General features: G+C 53.3%; 22 non-coding genes across 22 annotated transcripts; all 22 read left to right on the plus strand.

The window, feature by feature from the left end:
• The first annotated feature begins 162 nt into the window (after positions 1-162).
• On the plus strand, positions 163-353 carry LOC141310969 (U2 spliceosomal RNA). Its single transcript, XR_012348444.1, has one exon. It is a non-coding gene; the product is annotated as a U2 spliceosomal RNA (small nuclear RNA).
• Positions 354-719: 366 nt separating this feature from the next.
• On the plus strand, positions 720-883 carry LOC141310673 (U1 spliceosomal RNA). Its single transcript, XR_012348151.1, has one exon. It is a non-coding gene; the product is annotated as a U1 spliceosomal RNA (small nuclear RNA).
• Positions 884-1,834: 951 nt separating this feature from the next.
• Positions 1,835-2,025, plus strand: LOC141310970 (U2 spliceosomal RNA). The gene has a single exon (XR_012348445.1). It is a non-coding gene; the product is annotated as a U2 spliceosomal RNA (small nuclear RNA).
• A 366-nt stretch (positions 2,026-2,391) lies between these two features.
• On the plus strand, positions 2,392-2,555 carry LOC141310675 (U1 spliceosomal RNA). The gene has a single exon (XR_012348154.1). It is a non-coding gene; the product is annotated as a U1 spliceosomal RNA (small nuclear RNA).
• A 952-nt stretch (positions 2,556-3,507) lies between these two features.
• LOC141310972 (U2 spliceosomal RNA) lies at positions 3,508-3,698 on the plus strand. The gene has a single exon (XR_012348447.1). It is a non-coding gene; the product is annotated as a U2 spliceosomal RNA (small nuclear RNA).
• A 366-nt stretch (positions 3,699-4,064) lies between these two features.
• LOC141310676 (U1 spliceosomal RNA) lies at positions 4,065-4,228 on the plus strand. The gene has a single exon (XR_012348155.1). It is a non-coding gene; the product is annotated as a U1 spliceosomal RNA (small nuclear RNA).
• Positions 4,229-5,179: 951 nt separating this feature from the next.
• Positions 5,180-5,370, plus strand: LOC141310973 (U2 spliceosomal RNA). Its single transcript, XR_012348448.1, has one exon. It is a non-coding gene; the product is annotated as a U2 spliceosomal RNA (small nuclear RNA).
• A 366-nt stretch (positions 5,371-5,736) lies between these two features.
• LOC141310677 (U1 spliceosomal RNA) lies at positions 5,737-5,900 on the plus strand. Its single transcript, XR_012348156.1, has one exon. It is a non-coding gene; the product is annotated as a U1 spliceosomal RNA (small nuclear RNA).
• A 951-nt stretch (positions 5,901-6,851) lies between these two features.
• Positions 6,852-7,042, plus strand: LOC141310974 (U2 spliceosomal RNA). The gene has a single exon (XR_012348450.1). It is a non-coding gene; the product is annotated as a U2 spliceosomal RNA (small nuclear RNA).
• A 366-nt stretch (positions 7,043-7,408) lies between these two features.
• On the plus strand, positions 7,409-7,572 carry LOC141310678 (U1 spliceosomal RNA). The gene has a single exon (XR_012348157.1). It is a non-coding gene; the product is annotated as a U1 spliceosomal RNA (small nuclear RNA).
• Positions 7,573-8,523: 951 nt separating this feature from the next.
• Positions 8,524-8,714, plus strand: LOC141310975 (U2 spliceosomal RNA). The gene has a single exon (XR_012348451.1). It is a non-coding gene; the product is annotated as a U2 spliceosomal RNA (small nuclear RNA).
• A 366-nt stretch (positions 8,715-9,080) lies between these two features.
• Positions 9,081-9,244, plus strand: LOC141310680 (U1 spliceosomal RNA). The gene has a single exon (XR_012348158.1). It is a non-coding gene; the product is annotated as a U1 spliceosomal RNA (small nuclear RNA).
• A 951-nt stretch (positions 9,245-10,195) lies between these two features.
• LOC141310886 (U2 spliceosomal RNA) lies at positions 10,196-10,386 on the plus strand. Its single transcript, XR_012348364.1, has one exon. It is a non-coding gene; the product is annotated as a U2 spliceosomal RNA (small nuclear RNA).
• Positions 10,387-10,752: 366 nt separating this feature from the next.
• LOC141310682 (U1 spliceosomal RNA) lies at positions 10,753-10,916 on the plus strand. The gene has a single exon (XR_012348160.1). It is a non-coding gene; the product is annotated as a U1 spliceosomal RNA (small nuclear RNA).
• Positions 10,917-11,867: 951 nt separating this feature from the next.
• On the plus strand, positions 11,868-12,058 carry LOC141310987 (U2 spliceosomal RNA). Its single transcript, XR_012348463.1, has one exon. It is a non-coding gene; the product is annotated as a U2 spliceosomal RNA (small nuclear RNA).
• Positions 12,059-12,424: 366 nt separating this feature from the next.
• Positions 12,425-12,588, plus strand: LOC141310683 (U1 spliceosomal RNA). The gene has a single exon (XR_012348161.1). It is a non-coding gene; the product is annotated as a U1 spliceosomal RNA (small nuclear RNA).
• Positions 12,589-13,539: 951 nt separating this feature from the next.
• On the plus strand, positions 13,540-13,730 carry LOC141310887 (U2 spliceosomal RNA). The gene has a single exon (XR_012348365.1). It is a non-coding gene; the product is annotated as a U2 spliceosomal RNA (small nuclear RNA).
• Positions 13,731-14,096: 366 nt separating this feature from the next.
• On the plus strand, positions 14,097-14,260 carry LOC141310684 (U1 spliceosomal RNA). The gene has a single exon (XR_012348162.1). It is a non-coding gene; the product is annotated as a U1 spliceosomal RNA (small nuclear RNA).
• A 951-nt stretch (positions 14,261-15,211) lies between these two features.
• LOC141310988 (U2 spliceosomal RNA) lies at positions 15,212-15,402 on the plus strand. The gene has a single exon (XR_012348464.1). It is a non-coding gene; the product is annotated as a U2 spliceosomal RNA (small nuclear RNA).
• A 366-nt stretch (positions 15,403-15,768) lies between these two features.
• LOC141310685 (U1 spliceosomal RNA) lies at positions 15,769-15,932 on the plus strand. Its single transcript, XR_012348164.1, has one exon. It is a non-coding gene; the product is annotated as a U1 spliceosomal RNA (small nuclear RNA).
• A 951-nt stretch (positions 15,933-16,883) lies between these two features.
• LOC141310976 (U2 spliceosomal RNA) lies at positions 16,884-17,074 on the plus strand. Its single transcript, XR_012348452.1, has one exon. It is a non-coding gene; the product is annotated as a U2 spliceosomal RNA (small nuclear RNA).
• Positions 17,075-17,440: 366 nt separating this feature from the next.
• LOC141310686 (U1 spliceosomal RNA) lies at positions 17,441-17,604 on the plus strand. Its single transcript, XR_012348165.1, has one exon. It is a non-coding gene; the product is annotated as a U1 spliceosomal RNA (small nuclear RNA).
• Positions 17,605-18,242: the final 638 nt, after the last annotated feature.

Genomic DNA, 18,242 nt, shown 5'->3' on the forward strand with positions numbered 1-18,242 from the left:
CCATCGCTGCAGCGCCACCGCCCGGCCGATCGGGGCGAGGCTCGGTGACGTTGCGGGCGGGGGTGGGTACTGCCGTCCCCCGACGTTTCAGGGCTCTGCGACCGCCCGCGGCCGAGGTGGCCGCCGCTGTTTCCGGCTTCCTCCCCGCCGCCTCACAACGGCATCGCTTCTCGGCCTTTTGGCTAAGATCAAGTGTAGTATCTGTTCTTATCAGTTTGATATCTGATACGTCCCCTACCCGGGGACTGCATATTAAATTGATTTTTGGATCAGGGAGCTGGAGCCGGGGCTTGCTCCGTCCACTCCATGCATCGGCCTGGTATTGCAGTGTTTCCAGGAACGGTGCGCTTTCCCTATTTTTGTGTCTAATAGCAGAGCCGGTGACGTCGGGTTCAAAGCCGTGCTTCCCGTTTCTTGAGGTCTCCCCACCCGGCACGCCCATCTGAAGTCTTTGGAGTCTTCTGATAATGAGGTGGGGTAAAAACTCTGGGCTAATAAATAGAACACAAGAACGCTCAAACGACGTGATGTTACACACTTCTGTGCAGCGGGCGGCGCGATGCACCTAAAAGTTGTTTGCGATCCGCCATTAAGCAAGAGAAGAAGAAGACGCTTGGTCAACGCAGGGCACCCGCCCTTCCTTTGCTTGGGATGGGGGTCACCGTTGATAAGGATGGTAGACAGGGAAGCGGTTCCTCTGACAGGCGGCCTAAAGCTTCATACTTACCTGGCAGGGGAGACACCATGATCAAGAAGGTGGTTCACCCAGGGCGAGGCTCGTCCATTGCACTCCGGCCGTGCTGACCCCTGCGAATTCCCCAAATGTGGGAATCTCGACTGCATAATTTATGGTAGTGGGGGACTGCGTTCGCGCTCTCCCCTGGATTTGTTGGTTTGAAAAGGCAGATGTTTTTGTTGGGTTTTTGTCTCTTTTTTCGTTTGTTTGTTTGTTTTGCTGTGGTTTGGTCTTTATCTCTTTTTTTTCCTGGATGATCAATGGTTTAGAGAGTTGTTCAGAGTGAGGAGGTCTGTCACCTGGTGTGTGTGTGTGTGTTGTGCGTGAAAACAAAGTCACTCGCGGTCTTGAAAGATCGCCCCCTGGGGGGCGTTTCAGTTCAAATTTCTCACAGACCTCGCTTTTTGTTTGGACTAAGCGTTGCGTAGCTGTAGCTGTTTGCGTGTTTGTTTGGCTGTCCTTTTTGTATCCTTTTCCTATTTTTTTTGACCTTACAGCGCCACCAAGTGGCCAGTCGCAGCGCCCCTTTACACCTGACCACAGACCGAGCCCCTGCACAGGTGTGCCGATTTGGGTGAACCGATCTCATTCCTTGCGGGAGTTATAGCCATTTTAGCAAACTCGGCCACACGACCTTCCAACGTTTTGGGGTCCCCTCGCCAGGGTGAATGGAAATTTCCGGGTTTTTTGGATCATTATTGACAGTCAGACTCCAGGGAATCTTTCTGCACTGCTCCGGGTCGGACTGGGCCAAATGCCTAGCGCTGGTTTGCAAAAGTAGGTTTTCGACGAAATCCAAAATAGCCGAAAATTTCGTCAGTGCGACGAGCGAATCCGAGGCCTGCTTCTCGTCCGGCTCGAGCCAAGGATTCCGATGACACGAGGCACGTGGCTCTGCGACAAACCGTTTGGGAGTTACGAGCGATGCCGTACTCTCCATCGCTGCAGCGCCACCGCCCGGCCGATCGGGGCGAGGCTCGGTGACGTTGCGGGCGGGGGTGGGTACTGCCGTCCCCCGACGTTTCAGGGCTCTGCGACCGCCCGCGGCCGAGGTGGCCGCCGCTGTTTCCGGCTTCCTCCCCGCCGCCTCACAACGGCATCGCTTCTCGGCCTTTTGGCTAAGATCAAGTGTAGTATCTGTTCTTATCAGTTTGATATCTGATACGTCCCCTACCCGGGGACTGCATATTAAATTGATTTTTGGATCAGGGAGCTGGAGCCGGGGCTTGCTCCGTCCACTCCATGCATCGGCCTGGTATTGCAGTGTTTCCAGGAACGGTGCGCTTTCCCTATTTTTGTGTCTAATAGCAGAGCCGGTGACGTCGGGTTCAAAGCCGTGCTTCCCGTTTCTTGAGGTCTCCCCACCCGGCACGCCCATCTGAAGTCTTTGGAGTCTTCTGATAATGAGGTGGGGTAAAAACTCTGGGCTAATAAATAGAACACAAGAACGCTCAAACGACGTGATGTTACACACTTCTGTGCAGCGGGTGGCGCGATGCACCTAAAAGTTGTTTGCGATCCGCCATTAAGCAAGAGAAGAAGAAGACGCTTGGTCAACGCAGGGCACCCGCCCTTCCTTTGCTTGGGATGGGGGTCACCGTTGATAAGGATGGTAGACAGGGAAGCGGTTCCTCTGACAGGCGGCCTAAAGCTTCATACTTACCTGGCAGGGGAGACACCATGATCAAGAAGGTGGTTCACCCAGGGCGAGGCTCGTCCATTGCACTCCGGCCGTGCTGACCCCTGCGAATTCCCCAAATGTGGGAATCTCGACTGCATAATTTATGGTAGTGGGGGACTGCGTTCGCGCTCTCCCCTGGATTTGTTGGTTTGAAAAGGCAGATGTTTTTGTTGGGTTTTTGTCTCTTTTTTCGTTTGTTTGTTTGTTTTGCTGTGGTTTGGTCTTTATCTCTTTTTTTTCCTGGATGATCAATGGTTTAGAGAGTTGTTCAGAGTGAGGAGGTCTGTCACCTGGTGTGTGTGTGTGTGTTGTGCGTGAAAACAAAGTCACTCGCGGTCTTGAAAGATCGCCCCCTGGGGGGCGTTTCAGTTCAAATTTCTCACAGACCTCGCTTTTTGTTTGGACTAAGCGTTGCGTAGCTGTAGCTGTTTGCGTGTTTGTTTGGCTGTCCTTTTTGTATCCTTTTCCTATTTTTTTTTGACCTTACAGCGCCACCAAGTGGCCAGTCGCAGCGCCCCTTTACACCTGACCACAGACCGAGCCCCTGCACAGGTGTGCCGATTTGGGTGAACCGATCTCATTCCTTGCGGGAGTTATAGCCATTTTAGCAAACTCGGCCACACGACCTTCCAACGTTTTGGGGTCCCCTCGCCAGGGTGAATGGAAATTTCCGGGTTTTTTGGATCATTATTGACAGTCAGACTCCAGGGAATCTTTCTGCACTGCTCCGGGTCGGACTGGGCCAAATGCCTAGCGCTGGTTTGCAAAAGTAGGTTTTCGACGAAATCCAAAATAGCCGAAAATTTCGTCAGTGCGACGAGCGAATCCGAGGCCTGCTTCTCGTCCGGCTCGAGCCAAGGATTCCGATGACACGAGGCACGTGGCTCTGCGACAAACCGTTTGGGAGTTACGAGCGATGCCGTACTCTCCATCGCTGCAGCGCCACCGCCCGGCCGATCGGGGCGAGGCTCGGTGACGTTGCGGGCGGGGGTGGGTACTGCCGTCCCCCGACGTTTCAGGGCTCTGCGACCGCCCGCGGCCGAGGTGGCCGCCGCTGTTTCCGGCTTCCTCCCCGCCGCCTCACAACGGCATCGCTTCTCGGCCTTTTGGCTAAGATCAAGTGTAGTATCTGTTCTTATCAGTTTGATATCTGATACGTCCCCTACCCGGGGACTGCATATTAAATTGATTTTTGGATCAGGGAGCTGGAGCCGGGGCTTGCTCCGTCCACTCCATGCATCGGCCTGGTATTGCAGTGTTTCCAGGAACGGTGCGCTTTCCCTATTTTTGTGTCTAATAGCAGAGCCGGTGACGTCGGGTTCAAAGCCGTGCTTCCCGTTTCTTGAGGTCTCCCCACCCGGCACGCCCATCTGAAGTCTTTGGAGTCTTCTGATAATGAGGTGGGGTAAAAACTCTGGGCTAATAAATAGAACACAAGAACGCTCAAACGACGTGATGTTACACACTTCTGTGCAGCGGGTGGCGCGATGCACCTAAAAGTTGTTTGCGATCCGCCATTAAGCAAGAGAAGAAGAAGACGCTTGGTCAACGCAGGGCACCCGCCCTTCCTTTGCTTGGGATGGGGGTCACCGTTGATAAGGATGGTAGACAGGGAAGCGGTTCCTCTGACAGGCGGCCTAAAGCTTCATACTTACCTGGCAGGGGAGACACCATGATCAAGAAGGTGGTTCACCCAGGGCGAGGCTCGTCCATTGCACTCCGGCCGTGCTGACCCCTGCGAATTCCCCAAATGTGGGAATCTCGACTGCATAATTTATGGTAGTGGGGGACTGCGTTCGCGCTCTCCCCTGGATTTGTTGGTTTGAAAAGGCAGATGTTTTTGTTGGGTTTTTGTCTCTTTTTTCGTTTGTTTGTTTGTTTTGCTGTGGTTTGGTCTTTATCTCTTTTTTTTCCTGGATGATCAATGGTTTAGAGAGTTGTTCAGAGTGAGGAGGTCTGTCACCTGGTGTGTGTGTGTGTGTTGTGCGTGAAAACAAAGTCACTCGCGGTCTTGAAAGATCGCCCCCTGGGGGGCGTTTCAGTTCAAATTTCTCACAGACCTCGCTTTTTGTTTGGACTAAGCGTTGCGTAGCTGTAGCTGTTTGCGTGTTTGTTTGGCTGTCCTTTTTGTATCCTTTTCCTATTTTTTTTGACCTTACAGCGCCACCAAGTGGCCAGTCGCAGCGCCCCTTTACACCTGACCACAGACCGAGCCCCTGCACAGGTGTGCCGATTTGGGTGAACCGATCTCATTCCTTGCGGGAGTTATAGCCATTTTAGCAAACTCGGCCACACGACCTTCCAACGTTTTGGGGTCCCCTCGCCAGGGTGAATGGAAATTTCCGGGTTTTTTGGATCATTATTGACAGTCAGACTCCAGGGAATCTTTCTGCACTGCTCCGGGTCGGACTGGGCCAAATGCCTAGCGCTGGTTTGCAAAAGTAGGTTTTCGACGAAATCCAAAATAGCCGAAAATTTCGTCAGTGCGACGAGCGAATCCGAGGCCTGCTTCTCGTCCGGCTCGAGCCAAGGATTCCGATGACACGAGGCACGTGGCTCTGCGACAAACCGTTTGGGAGTTACGAGCGATGCCGTACTCTCCATCGCTGCAGCGCCACCGCCCGGCCGATCGGGGCGAGGCTCGGTGACGTTGCGGGCGGGGGTGGGTACTGCCGTCCCCCGACGTTTCAGGGCTCTGCGACCGCCCGCGGCCGAGGTGGCCGCCGCTGTTTCCGGCTTCCTCCCCGCCGCCTCACAACGGCATCGCTTCTCGGCCTTTTGGCTAAGATCAAGTGTAGTATCTGTTCTTATCAGTTTGATATCTGATACGTCCCCTACCCGGGGACTGCATATTAAATTGATTTTTGGATCAGGGAGCTGGAGCCGGGGCTTGCTCCGTCCACTCCATGCATCGGCCTGGTATTGCAGTGTTTCCAGGAACGGTGCGCTTTCCCTATTTTTGTGTCTAATAGCAGAGCCGGTGACGTCGGGTTCAAAGCCGTGCTTCCCGTTTCTTGAGGTCTCCCCACCCGGCACGCCCATCTGAAGTCTTTGGAGTCTTCTGATAATGAGGTGGGGTAAAAACTCTGGGCTAATAAATAGAACACAAGAACGCTCAAACGACGTGATGTTACACACTTCTGTGCAGCGGGTGGCGCGATGCACCTAAAAGTTGTTTGCGATCCGCCATTAAGCAAGAGAAGAAGAAGACGCTTGGTCAACGCAGGGCACCCGCCCTTCCTTTGCTTGGGATGGGGGTCACCGTTGATAAGGATGGTAGACAGGGAAGCGGTTCCTCTGACAGGCGGCCTAAAGCTTCATACTTACCTGGCAGGGGAGACACCATGATCAAGAAGGTGGTTCACCCAGGGCGAGGCTCGTCCATTGCACTCCGGCCGTGCTGACCCCTGCGAATTCCCCAAATGTGGGAATCTCGACTGCATAATTTATGGTAGTGGGGGACTGCGTTCGCGCTCTCCCCTGGATTTGTTGGTTTGAAAAGGCAGATGTTTTTGTTGGGTTTTTGTCACTTTTTTCGTTTGTTTGTTTGTTTTGCTGTGGTTTGGTCTTTATCTCTTTTTTTTCCTGGATGATCAATGGTTTAGAGAGTTGTTCAGAGTGAGGAGGTCTGTCACCTGGTGTGTGTGTGTGTGTTGTGCGTGAAAACAAAGTCACTCGCGGTCTTGAAAGATCGCCCCCTGGGGGGCGTTTCAGTTCAAATTTCTCACAGACCTCGCTTTTTGTTTGGACTAAGCGTTGCGTAGCTGTAGCTGTTTGCGTGTTTGTTTGGCTGTCCTTTTTGTATCCTTTTCCTATTTTTTTTGACCTTACAGCGCCACCAAGTGGCCAGTCGCAGCGCCCCTTTACACCTGACCACAGACCGAGCCCCTGCACAGGTGTGCCGATTTGGGTGAACCGATCTCATTCCTTGCGGGAGTTATAGCCATTTTAGCAAACTCGGCCACACGACCTTCCAACGTTTTGGGGTCCCCTCGCCAGGGTGAATGGAAATTTCCGGGTTTTTTGGATCATTATTGACAGTCAGACTCCAGGGAATCTTTCTGCACTGCTCCGGGTCGGACTGGGCCAAATGCCTAGCGCTGGTTTGCAAAAGTAGGTTTTCGACGAAATCCAAAATAGCCGAAAATTTCGTCAGTGCGACGAGCGAATCCGAGGCCTGCTTCTCGTCCGGCTCGAGCCAAGGATTCCGATGACACGAGGCACGTGGCTCTGCGACAAACCGTTTGGGAGTTACGAGCGATGCCGTACTCTCCATCGCTGCAGCGCCACCGCCCGGCCGATCGGGGCGAGGCTCGGTGACGTTGCGGGCGGGGGTGGGTACTGCCGTCCCCCGACGTTTCAGGGCTCTGCGACCGCCCGCGGCCGAGGTGGCCGCCGCTGTTTCCGGCTTCCTCCCCGCCGCCTCACAACGGCATCGCTTCTCGGCCTTTTGGCTAAGATCAAGTGTAGTATCTGTTCTTATCAGTTTGATATCTGATACGTCCCCTACCCGGGGACTGCATATTAAATTGATTTTTGGATCAGGGAGCTGGAGCCGGGGCTTGCTCCGTCCACTCCATGCATCGGCCTGGTATTGCAGTGTTTCCAGGAACGGTGCGCTTTCCCTATTTTTGTGTCTAATAGCAGAGCCGGTGACGTCGGGTTCAAAGCCGTGCTTCCCGTTTCTTGAGGTCTCCCCACCCGGCACGCCCATCTGAAGTCTTTGGAGTCTTCTGATAATGAGGTGGGGTAAAAACTCTGGGCTAATAAATAGAACACAAGAACGCTCAAACGACGTGATGTTACACACTTCTGTGCAGCGGGTGGCGCGATGCACCTAAAAGTTGTTTGCGATCCGCCATTAAGCAAGAGAAGAAGAAGACGCTTGGTCAACGCAGGGCACCCGCCCTTCCTTTGCTTGGGATGGGGGTCACCGTTGATAAGGATGGTAGACAGGGAAGCGGTTCCTCTGACAGGCGGCCTAAAGCTTCATACTTACCTGGCAGGGGAGACACCATGATCAAGAAGGTGGTTCACCCAGGGCGAGGCTCGTCCATTGCACTCCGGCCGTGCTGACCCCTGCGAATTCCCCAAATGTGGGAATCTCGACTGCATAATTTATGGTAGTGGGGGACTGCGTTCGCGCTCTCCCCTGGATTTGTTGGTTTGAAAAGGCAGATGTTTTTGTTGGGTTTTTGTCACTTTTTTCGTTTGTTTGTTTGTTTTGCTGTGGTTTGGTCTTTATCTCTTTTTTTTCCTGGATGATCAATGGTTTAGAGAGTTGTTCAGAGTGAGGAGGTCTGTCACCTGGTGTGTGTGTGTGTGTTGTGCGTGAAAACAAAGTCACTCGCGGTCTTGAAAGATCGCCCCCTGGGGGGCGTTTCAGTTCAAATTTCTCACAGACCTCGCTTTTTGTTTGGACTAAGCGTTGCGTAGCTGTAGCTGTTTGCGTGTTTGTTTGGCTGTCCTTTTTGTATCCTTTTCCTATTTTTTTTGACCTTACAGCGCCACCAAGTGGCCAGTCGCAGCGCCCCTTTACACCTGACCACAGACCGAGCCCCTGCACAGGTGTGCCGATTTGGGTGAACCGATCTCATTCCTTGCGGGAGTTATAGCCATTTTAGCAAACTCGGCCACACGACCTTCCAACGTTTTGGGGTCCCCTCGCCAGGGTGAATGGAAATTTCCGGGTTTTTTGGATCATTATTGACAGTCAGACTCCAGGGAATCTTTCTGCACTGCTCCGGGTCGGACTGGGCCAAATGCCTAGCGCTGGTTTGCAAAAGTAGGTTTTCGACGAAATCCAAAATAGCCGAAAATTTCGTCAGTGCGACGAGCGAATCCGAGGCCTGCTTCTCGTCCGGCTCGAGCCAAGGATTCCGATGACACGAGGCACGTGGCTCTGCGACAAACCGTTTGGGAGTTACGAGCGATGCCGTACTCTCCATCGCTGCAGCGCCACCGCCCGGCCGATCGGGGCGAGGCTCGGTGACGTTGCGGGCGGGGGTGGGTACTGCCGTCCCCCGACGTTTCAGGGCTCTGCGACCGCCCGCGGCCGAGGTGGCCGCCGCTGTTTCCGGCTTCCTCCCCGCCGCCTCACAACGGCATCGCTTCTCGGCCTTTTGGCTAAGATCAAGTGTAGTATCTGTTCTTATCAGTTTGATATCTGATACGTCCCCTACCCGGGGACTGCATATTAAATTGATTTTTGGATCAGGGAGCTGGAGCCGGGGCTTGCTCCGTCCACTCCATGCATCGGCCTGGTATTGCAGTGTTTCCAGGAACGGTGCGCTTTCCCTATTTTTGTGTCTAATAGCAGAGCCGGTGACGTCGGGTTCAAAGCCGTGCTTCCCGTTTCTTGAGGTCTCCCCACCCGGCACGCCCATCTGAAGTCTTTGGAGTCTTCTGATAATGAGGTGGGGTAAAAACTCTGGGCTAATAAATAGAACACAAGAACGCTCAAACGACGTGATGTTACACACTTCTGTGCAGCGGGCGGCGCGATGCACCTAAAAGTTGTTTGCGATCCGCCATTAAGCAAGAGAAGAAGAAGACGCTTGGTCAACGCAGGGCACCCGCCCTTCCTTTGCTTGGGATGGGGGTCACCGTTGATAAGGATGGTAGACAGGGAAGCGGTTCCTCTGACAGGCGGCCTAAAGCTTCATACTTACCTGGCAGGGGAGACACCATGATCAAGAAGGTGGTTCACCCAGGGCGAGGCTCGTCCATTGCACTCCGGCCGTGCTGACCCCTGCGAATTCCCCAAATGTGGGAATCTCGACTGCATAATTTATGGTAGTGGGGGACTGCGTTCGCGCTCTCCCCTGGATTTGTTGGTTTGAAAAGGCAGATGTTTTTGTTGGGTTTTTGTCTCTTTTTTCGTTTGTTTGTTTGTTTTGCTGTGGTTTGGTCTTTATCTCTTTTTTTTCCTGGATGATCAATGGTTTAGAGAGTTGTTCAGAGTGAGGAGGTCTGTCACCTGGTGTGTGTGTGTGTGTTGTGCGTGAAAACAAAGTCACTCGCGGTCTTGAAAGATCGCCCCCTGGGGGGCGTTTCAGTTCAAATTTCTCACAGACCTCGCTTTTTGTTTGGACTAAGCGTTGCGTAGCTGTAGCTGTTTGCGTGTTTGTTTGGCTGTCCTTTTTGTATCCTTTTCCTATTTTTTTTGACCTTACAGCGCCACCAAGTGGCCAGTCGCAGCGCCCCTTTACACCTGACCACAGACCGAGCCCCTGCACAGGTGTGCCGATTTGGGTGAACCGATCTCATTCCTTGCGGGAGTTATAGCCATTTTAGCAAACTCGGCCACACGACCTTCCAACGTTTTGGGGTCCCCTCGCCAGGGTGAATGGAAATTTCCGGGTTTTTTGGATCATTATTGACAGTCAGACTCCAGGGAATCTTTCTGCACTGCTCCGGGTCGGACTGGGCCAAATGCCTAGCGCTGGTTTGCAAAAGTAGGTTTTCGACGAAATCCAAAATAGCCGAAAATTTCGTCAGTGCGACGAGCGAATCCGAGGCCTGCTTCTCGTCCGGCTCGAGCCAAGGATTCCGATGACACGAGGCACGTGGCTCTGCGACAAACCGTTTGGGAGTTACGAGCGATGCCGTACTCTCCATCGCTGCAGCGCCACCGCCCGGCCGATCGGGGCGAGGCTCGGTGACGTTGCGGGCGGGGGTGGGTACTGCCGTCCCCCGACGTTTCAGGGCTCTGCGACCGCCCGCGGCCGAGGTGGCCGCCGCTGTTTCCGGCTTCCTCCCCGCCGCCTCACAACGGCATCGCTTCTCGGCCTTTTGGCTAAGATCAAGTGTAGTATCTGTTCTTATCAGTTTAATATCTGATACGTCCCCTACCCGGGGACTGCATATTAAATTGATTTTTGGATCAGGGAGCTGGAGCCGGGGCTTGCTCCGTCCACTCCATGCATCGGCCTGGTATTGCAGTGTTTCCAGGAACGGTGCGCTTTCCCTATTTTTGTGTCTAATAGCAGAGCCGGTGACGTCGGGTTCAAAGCCGTGCTTCCCGTTTCTTGAGGTCTCCCCACCCGGCACGCCCATCTGAAGTCTTTGGAGTCTTCTGATAATGAGGTGGGGTAAAAACTCTGGGCTAATAAATAGAACACAAGAACGCTCAAACGACGTGATGTTACACACTTCTGTGCAGCGGGTGGCGCGATGCACCTAAAAGTTGTTTGCGATCCGCCATTAAGCAAGAGAAGAAGAAGACGCTTGGTCAACGCAGGGCACCCGCCCTTCCTTTGCTTGGGATGGGGGTCACCGTTGATAAGGATGGTAGACAGGGAAGCGGTTCCTCTGACAGGCGGCCTAAAGCTTCATACTTACCTGGCAGGGGAGACACCATGATCAAGAAGGTGGTTCACCCAGGGCGAGGCTCGTCCATTGCACTCCGGCCGTGCTGACCCCTGCGAATTCCCCAAATGTGGGAATCTCGACTGCATAATTTATGGTAGTGGGGGACTGCGTTCGCGCTCTCCCCTGGATTTGTTGGTTTGAAAAGGCAGATGTTTTTGTTGGGTTTTTGTCTCTTTTTTCGTTTGTTTGTTTGTTTTGCTGTGGTTTGGTCTTTATCTCTTTTTTTTCCTGGATGATCAATGGTTTAGAGAGTTGTTCAGAGTGAGGAGGTCTGTCACCTGGTGTGTGTGTGTGTGTTGTGCGTGAAAACAAAGTCACTCGCGGTCTTGAAAGATCGCCCCCTGGGGGGCGTTTCAGTTCAAATTTCTCACAGACCTCGCTTTTTGTTTGGACTAAGCGTTGCGTAGCTGTAGCTGTTTGCGTGTTTGTTTGGCTGTCCTTTTTGTATCCTTTTCCTATTTTTTTTGACCTTACAGCGCCACCAAGTGGCCAGTCGCAGCGCCCCTTTACACCTGACCACAGACCGAGCCCCTGCACAGGTGTGCCGATTTGGGTGAACCGATCTCATTCCTTGCGGGAGTTATAGCCATTTTAGCAAACTCGGCCACACGACCTTCCAACGTTTTGGGGTCCCCTCGCCAGGGTGAATGGAAATTTCCGGGTTTTTTGGATCATTATTGACAGTCAGACTCCAGGGAATCTTTCTGCACTGCTCCGGGTCGGACTGGGCCAAATGCCTAGCGCTGGTTTGCAAAAGTAGGTTTTCGACGAAATCCAAAATAGCCGAAAATTTCGTCAGTGCGACGAGCGAATCCGAGGCCTGCTTCTCGTCCGGCTCGAGCCAAGGATTCCGATGACACGAGGCACGTGGCTCTGCGACAAACCGTTTGGGAGTTACGAGCGATGCCGTACTCTCCATCGCTGCAGCGCCACCGCCCGGCCGATCGGGGCGAGGCTCGGTGACGTTGCGGGCGGGGGTGGGTACTGCCGTCCCCCGACGTTTCAGGGCTCTGCGACCGCCCGCGGCCGAGGTGGCCGCCGCTGTTTCCGGCTTCCTCCCCGCCGCCTCACAACGGCATCGCTTCTCGGCCTTTTGGCTAAGATCAAGTGTAGTATCTGTTCTTATCAGTTTGATATCTGATACGTCCCCTACCCGGGGACTGCATATTAAATTGATTTTTGGATCAGGGAGCTGGAGCCGGGGCTTGCTCCGTTCACTCCATGCATCGGCCTGGTATTGCAGTGTTTCCAGGAACGGTGCGCTTTCCCTATTTTTGTGTCTAATAGCAGAGCCGGTGACGTCGGGTTCAAAGCCGTGCTTCCCGTTTCTTGAGGTCTCCCCACCCGGCACGCCCATCTGAAGTCTTTGGAGTCTTCTGATAATGAGGTGGGGTAAAAACTCTGGGCTAATAAATAGAACACAAGAACGCTCAAACGACGTGATGTTACACACTTCTGTGCAGCGGGCGGCGCGATGCACCTAAAAGTTGTTTGCGATCCGCCATTAAGCAAGAGAAGAAGAAGACGCTTGGTCAACGCAGGGCACCCGCCCTTCCTTTGCTTGGGATGGGGGTCACCGTTGATAAGGATGGTAGACAGGGAAGCGGTTCCTCTGACAGGCGGCCTAAAGCTTCATACTTACCTGGCAGGGGAGACACCATGATCAAGAAGGTGGTTCACCCAGGGCGAGGCTCGTCCATTGCACTCCGGCCGTGCTGACCCCTGCGAATTCCCCAAATGTGGGAATCTCGACTGCATAATTTATGGTAGTGGGGGACTGCGTTCGCGCTCTCCCCTGGATTTGTTGGTTTGAAAAGGCAGATGTTTTTGTTGGGTTTTTGTCTCTTTTTTCGTTTGTTTGTTTGTTTTGCTGTGGTTTGGTCTTTATCTCTTTTTTTTCCTGGATGATCAATGGTTTAGAGAGTTGTTCAGAGTGAGGAGGTCTGTCACCTGGTGTGTGTGTGTGTGTTGTGCGTGAAAACAAAGTCACTCGCGGTCTTGAAAGATCGCCCCCTGGGGGGCGTTTCAGTTCAAATTTCTCACAGACCTCGCTTTTTGTTTGGACTAAGCGTTGCGTAGCTGTAGCTGTTTGCGTGTTTGTTTGGCTGTCCTTTTTGTATCCTTTTCCTATTTTTTTTGACCTTACAGCGCCACCAAGTGGCCAGTCGCAGCGCCCCTTTACACCTGACCACAGACCGAGCCCCTGCACAGGTGTGCCGATTTGGGTGAACCGATCTCATTCCTTGCGGGAGTTATAGCCATTTTAGCAAACTCGGCCACACGACCTTCCAACGTTTTGGGGTCCCCTCGCCAGGGTGAATGGAAATTTCCGGGTTTTTTGGATCATTATTGACAGTCAGACTCCAGGGAATCTTTCTGCACTGCTCCGGGTCGGACTGGGCCAAATGCCTAGCGCTGGTTTGCAAAAGTAGGTTTTCGACGAAATCCAAAATAGTCGAAAATTTCGTCAGTGCGACGAGCGAATCCGAGGCCTGCTTCTCGTCCGGCTCGAGCCAAGGATTCCGATGACACGAGGCACGTGGCTCTGCGACAAACCGTTTGGGAGTTACGAGCGATGCCGTACTCTCCATCGCTGCAGCGCCACCGCCCGGCCGATCGGGGCGAGGCTCGGTGACGTTGCGGGCGGGGGTGGGTACTGCCGTCCCCCGACGTTTCAGGGCTCTGCGACCGCCCGCGGCCGAGGTGGCCGCCGCTGTTTCCGGCTTCCTCCCCGCCGCCTCACAACGGCATCGCTTCTCGGCCTTTTGGCTAAGATCAAGTGTAGTATCTGTTCTTATCAGTTTAATATCTGATACGTCCCCTACCCGGGGACTGCATATTAAATTGATTTTTGGATCAGGGAGCTGGAGCCGGGGCTTGCTCCGTCCACTCCATGCATCGGCCTGGTATTGCAGTGTTTCCAGGAACGGTGCGCTTTCCCTATTTTTGTGTCTAATAGCAGAGCCGGTGACGTCGGGTTCAAAGCCGTGCTTCCCGTTTCTTGAGGTCTCCCCACCCGGCACGCCCATCTGAAGTCTTTGGAGTCTTCTGATAATGAGGTGGGGTAAAAACTCTGGGCTAATAAATAGAACACAAGAACGCTCAAACGACGTGATGTTACACACTTCTGTGCAGCGGGTGGCGCGATGCACCTAAAAGTTGTTTGCGATCCGCCATTAAGCAAGAGAAGAAGAAGACGCTTGGTCAACGCAGGGCACCCGCCCTTCCTTTGCTTGGGATGGGGGTCACCGTTGATAAGGATGGTAGACAGGGAAGCGGTTCCTCTGACAGGCGGCCTAAAGCTTCATACTTACCTGGCAGGGGAGACACCATGATCAAGAAGGTGGTTCACCCAGGGCGAGGCTCGTCCATTGCACTCCGGCCGTGCTGACCCCTGCGAATTCCCCAAATGTGGGAATCTCGACTGCATAATTTATGGTAGTGGGGGACTGCGTTCGCGCTCTCCCCTGGATTTGTTGGTTTGAAAAGGCAGATGTTTTTGTTGGGTTTTTGTCTCTTTTTTCGTTTGTTTGTTTGTTTTGCTGTGGTTTGGTCTTTATCTCTTTTTTTTCCTGGATGATCAATGGTTTAGAGAGTTGTTCAGAGTGAGGAGGTCTGTCACCTGGTGTGTGTGTGTGTGTTGTGCGTGAAAACAAAGTCACTCGCGGTCTTGAAAGATCGCCCCCTGGGGGGCGTTTCAGTTCAAATTTCTCACAGACCTCGCTTTTTGTTTGGACTAAGCGTTGCGTAGCTGTAGCTGTTTGCGTGTTTGTTTGGCTGTCCTTTTTGTATCCTTTTCCTATTTTTTTTGACCTTACAGCGCCACCAAGTGGCCAGTCGCAGCGCCCCTTTACACCTGACCACAGACCGAGCCCCTGCACAGGTGTGCCGATTTGGGTGAACCGATCTCATTCCTTGCGGGAGTTATAGCCATTTTAGCAAACTCGGCCACACGACCTTCCAACGTTTTGGGGTCCCCTCGCCAGGGTGAATGGAAATTTCCGGGTTTTTTGGATCATTATTGACAGTCAGACTCCAGGGAATCTTTCTGCACTGCTCCGGGTCGGACTGGGCCAAATGCCTAGCGCTGGTTTGCAAAAGTAGGTTTTCGACGAAATCCAAAATAGCCGAAAATTTCGTCAGTGCGACGAGCGAATCCGAGGCCTGCTTCTCGTCCGGCTCGAGCCAAGGATTCCGATGACACGAGGCACGTGGCTCTGCGACAAACCGTTTGGGAGTTACGAGCGATGCCGTACTCTCCATCGCTGCAGCGCCACCGCCCGGCCGATCGGGGCGAGGCTCGGTGACGTTGCGGGCGGGGGTGGGTACTGCCGTCCCCCGACGTTTCAGGGCTCTGCGACCGCCCGCGGCCGAGGTGGCCGCCGCTGTTTCCGGCTTCCTCCCCGCCGCCTCACAACGGCATCGCTTCTCGGCCTTTTGGCTAAGATCAAGTGTAGTATCTGTTCTTATCAGTTTGATATCTGATACGTCCCCTACCCGGGGACTGCATATTAAATTGATTTTTGGATCAGGGAGCTGGAGCCGGGGCTTGCTCCGTTCACTCCATGCATCGGCCTGGTATTGCAGTGTTTCCAGGAACGGTGCGCTTTCCCTATTTTTGTGTCTAATAGCAGAGCCGGTGACGTCGGGTTCAAAGCCGTGCTTCCCGTTTCTTGAGGTCTCCCCACCCGGCACGCCCATCTGAAGTCTTTGGAGTCTTCTGATAATGAGGTGGGGTAAAAACTCTGGGCTAATAAATAGAACACAAGAACGCTCAAACGACGTGATGTTACACACTTCTGTGCAGCGGGCGGCGCGATGCACCTAAAAGTTGTTTGCGATCCGCCATTAAGCAAGAGAAGAAGAAGACGCTTGGTCAACGCAGGGCACCCGCCCTTCCTTTGCTTGGGATGGGGGTCACCGTTGATAAGGATGGTAGACAGGGAAGCGGTTCCTCTGACAGGCGGCCTAAAGCTTCATACTTACCTGGCAGGGGAGACACCATGATCAAGAAGGTGGTTCACCCAGGGCGAGGCTCGTCCATTGCACTCCGGCCGTGCTGACCCCTGCGAATTCCCCAAATGTGGGAATCTCGACTGCATAATTTATGGTAGTGGGGGACTGCGTTCGCGCTCTCCCCTGGATTTGTTGGTTTGAAAAGGCAGATGTTTTTGTTGGGTTTTTGTCTCTTTTTTCGTTTGTTTGTTTGTTTTGCTGTGGTTTGGTCTTTATCTCTTTTTTTTCCTGGATGATCAATGGTTTAGAGAGTTGTTCAGAGTGAGGAGGTCTGTCACCTGGTGTGTGTGTGTGTGTTGTGCGTGAAAACAAAGTCACTCGCGGTCTTGAAAGATCGCCCCCTGGGGGGCGTTTCAGTTCAAATTTCTCACAGACCTCGCTTTTTGTTTGGACTAAGCGTTGCGTAGCTGTAGCTGTTTGCGTGTTTGTTTGGCTGTCCTTTTTGTATCCTTTTCCTATTTTTTTTGACCTTACAGCGCCACCAAGTGGCCAGTCGCAGCGCCCCTTTACACCTGACCACAGACCGAGCCCCTGCACAGGTGTGCCGATTTGGGTGAACCGATCTCATTCCTTGCGGGAGTTATAGCCATTTTAGCAAACTCGGCCACACGACCTTCCAACGTTTTGGGGTCCCCTCGCCAGGGTGAATGGAAATTTCCGGGTTTTTTGGATCATTATTGACAGTCAGACTCCAGGGAATCTTTCTGCACTGCTCCGGGTCGGACTGGGCCAAATGCCTAGCGCTGGTTTGCAAAAGTAGGTTTTCGACGAAATCCAAAATAGCCGAAAATTTCGTCAGTGCGACGAGCGAATCCGAGGCCTGCTTCTCGTCCGGCTCGAGCCAAGGATTCCGATGACACGAGGCACGTGGCTCTGCGACAAACCGTTTGGGAGTTACGAGCGATGCCGTACTCTCCATCGCTGCAGCGCCACCGCCCGGCCGATCGGGGCGAGGCTCGGTGACGTTGCGGGCGGGGGTGGGTACTGCCGTCCCCCGACGTTTCAGGGCTCTGCGACCGCCCGCGGCCGAGGTGGCCGCCGCTGTTTCCGGCTTCCTCCCCGCCGCCTCACAACGGCATCGCTTCTCGGCCTTTTGGCTAAGATCAAGTGTAGTATCTGTTCTTATCAGTTTGATATCTGATACGTCCCCTACCCGGGGACTGCATATTAAATTGATTTTTGGATCAGGGAGCTGGAGCCGGGGCTTGCTCCGTCCACTCCATGCATCGGCCTGGTATTGCAGTGTTTCCAGGAACGGTGCGCTTTCCCTATTTTTGTGTCTAATAGCAGAGCCGGTGACGTCGGGTTCAAAGCCGTGCTTCCCGTTTCTTGAGGTCTCCCCACCCGGCACGCCCATCTGAAGTCTTTGGAGTCTTCTGATAATGAGGTGGGGTAAAAACTCTGGGCTAATAAATAGAACACAAGAACGCTCAAACGACGTGATGTTACACACTTCTGTGCAGCGGGTGGCGCGATGCACCTAAAAGTTGTTTGCGATCCGCCATTAAGCAAGAGAAGAAGAAGACGCTTGGTCAACGCAGGGCACCCGCCCTTCCTTTGCTTGGGATGGGGGTCACCGTTGATAAGGATGGTAGACAGGGAAGCGGTTCCTCTGACAGGCGGCCTAAAGCTTCATACTTACCTGGCAGGGGAGACACCATGATCAAGAAGGTGGTTCACCCAGGGCGAGGCTCGTCCATTGCACTCCGGCCGTGCTGACCCCTGCGAATTCCCCAAATGTGGGAATCTCGACTGCATAATTTATGGTAGTGGGGGACTGCGTTCGCGCTCTCCCCTGGATTTGTTGGTTTGAAAAGGCAGATGTTTTTGTTGGGTTTTTGTCTCTTTTTTCGTTTGTTTGTTTGTTTTGCTGTGGTTTGGTCTTTATCTCTTTTTTTTCCTGGATGATCAATGGTTTAGAGAGTTGTTCAGAGTGAGGAGGTCTGTCACCTGGTGTGTGTGTGTGTGTTGTGCGTGAAAACAAAGTCACTCGCGGTCTTGAAAGATCGCCCCCTGGGGGGCGTTTCAGTTCAAATTTCTCACAGACCTCGCTTTTTGTTTGGACTAAGCGTTGCGTAGCTGTAGCTGTTTGCGTGTTTGTTTGGCTGTCCTTTTTGTATCCTTTTCCTATTTTTTTTGACCTTACAGCGCCACCAAGTGGCCAGTCGCAGCGCCCCTTTACACCTGACCACAGACCGAGCCCCTGCACAGGTGTGCCGATTTGGGTGAACCGATCTCATTCCTTGCGGGAGTTATAGCCATTTTAGCAAACTCGGCCACACGACCTTCCAACGTTTTGGGGTCCCCTCGCCAGGGTGAATGGAAATTTCCGGGTTTTTTGGATCATTATTGACAGTCAGACTCCAGGGAATCTTTCTGCACTGCTCCGGGTCGGACTGGGCCAAATGCCTAGCGCTGGTTTGCAAAAGTAGGTTT

Source organism: Garra rufa, unplaced genomic scaffold (genome assembly GCF_049309525.1).
Source record: "Garra rufa unplaced genomic scaffold, GarRuf1.0 hap1_unplaced_003, whole genome shotgun sequence".
In the NCBI taxonomy this organism is placed as follows: domain Eukaryota; kingdom Metazoa; phylum Chordata; class Actinopteri; order Cypriniformes; family Cyprinidae; genus Garra; species Garra rufa.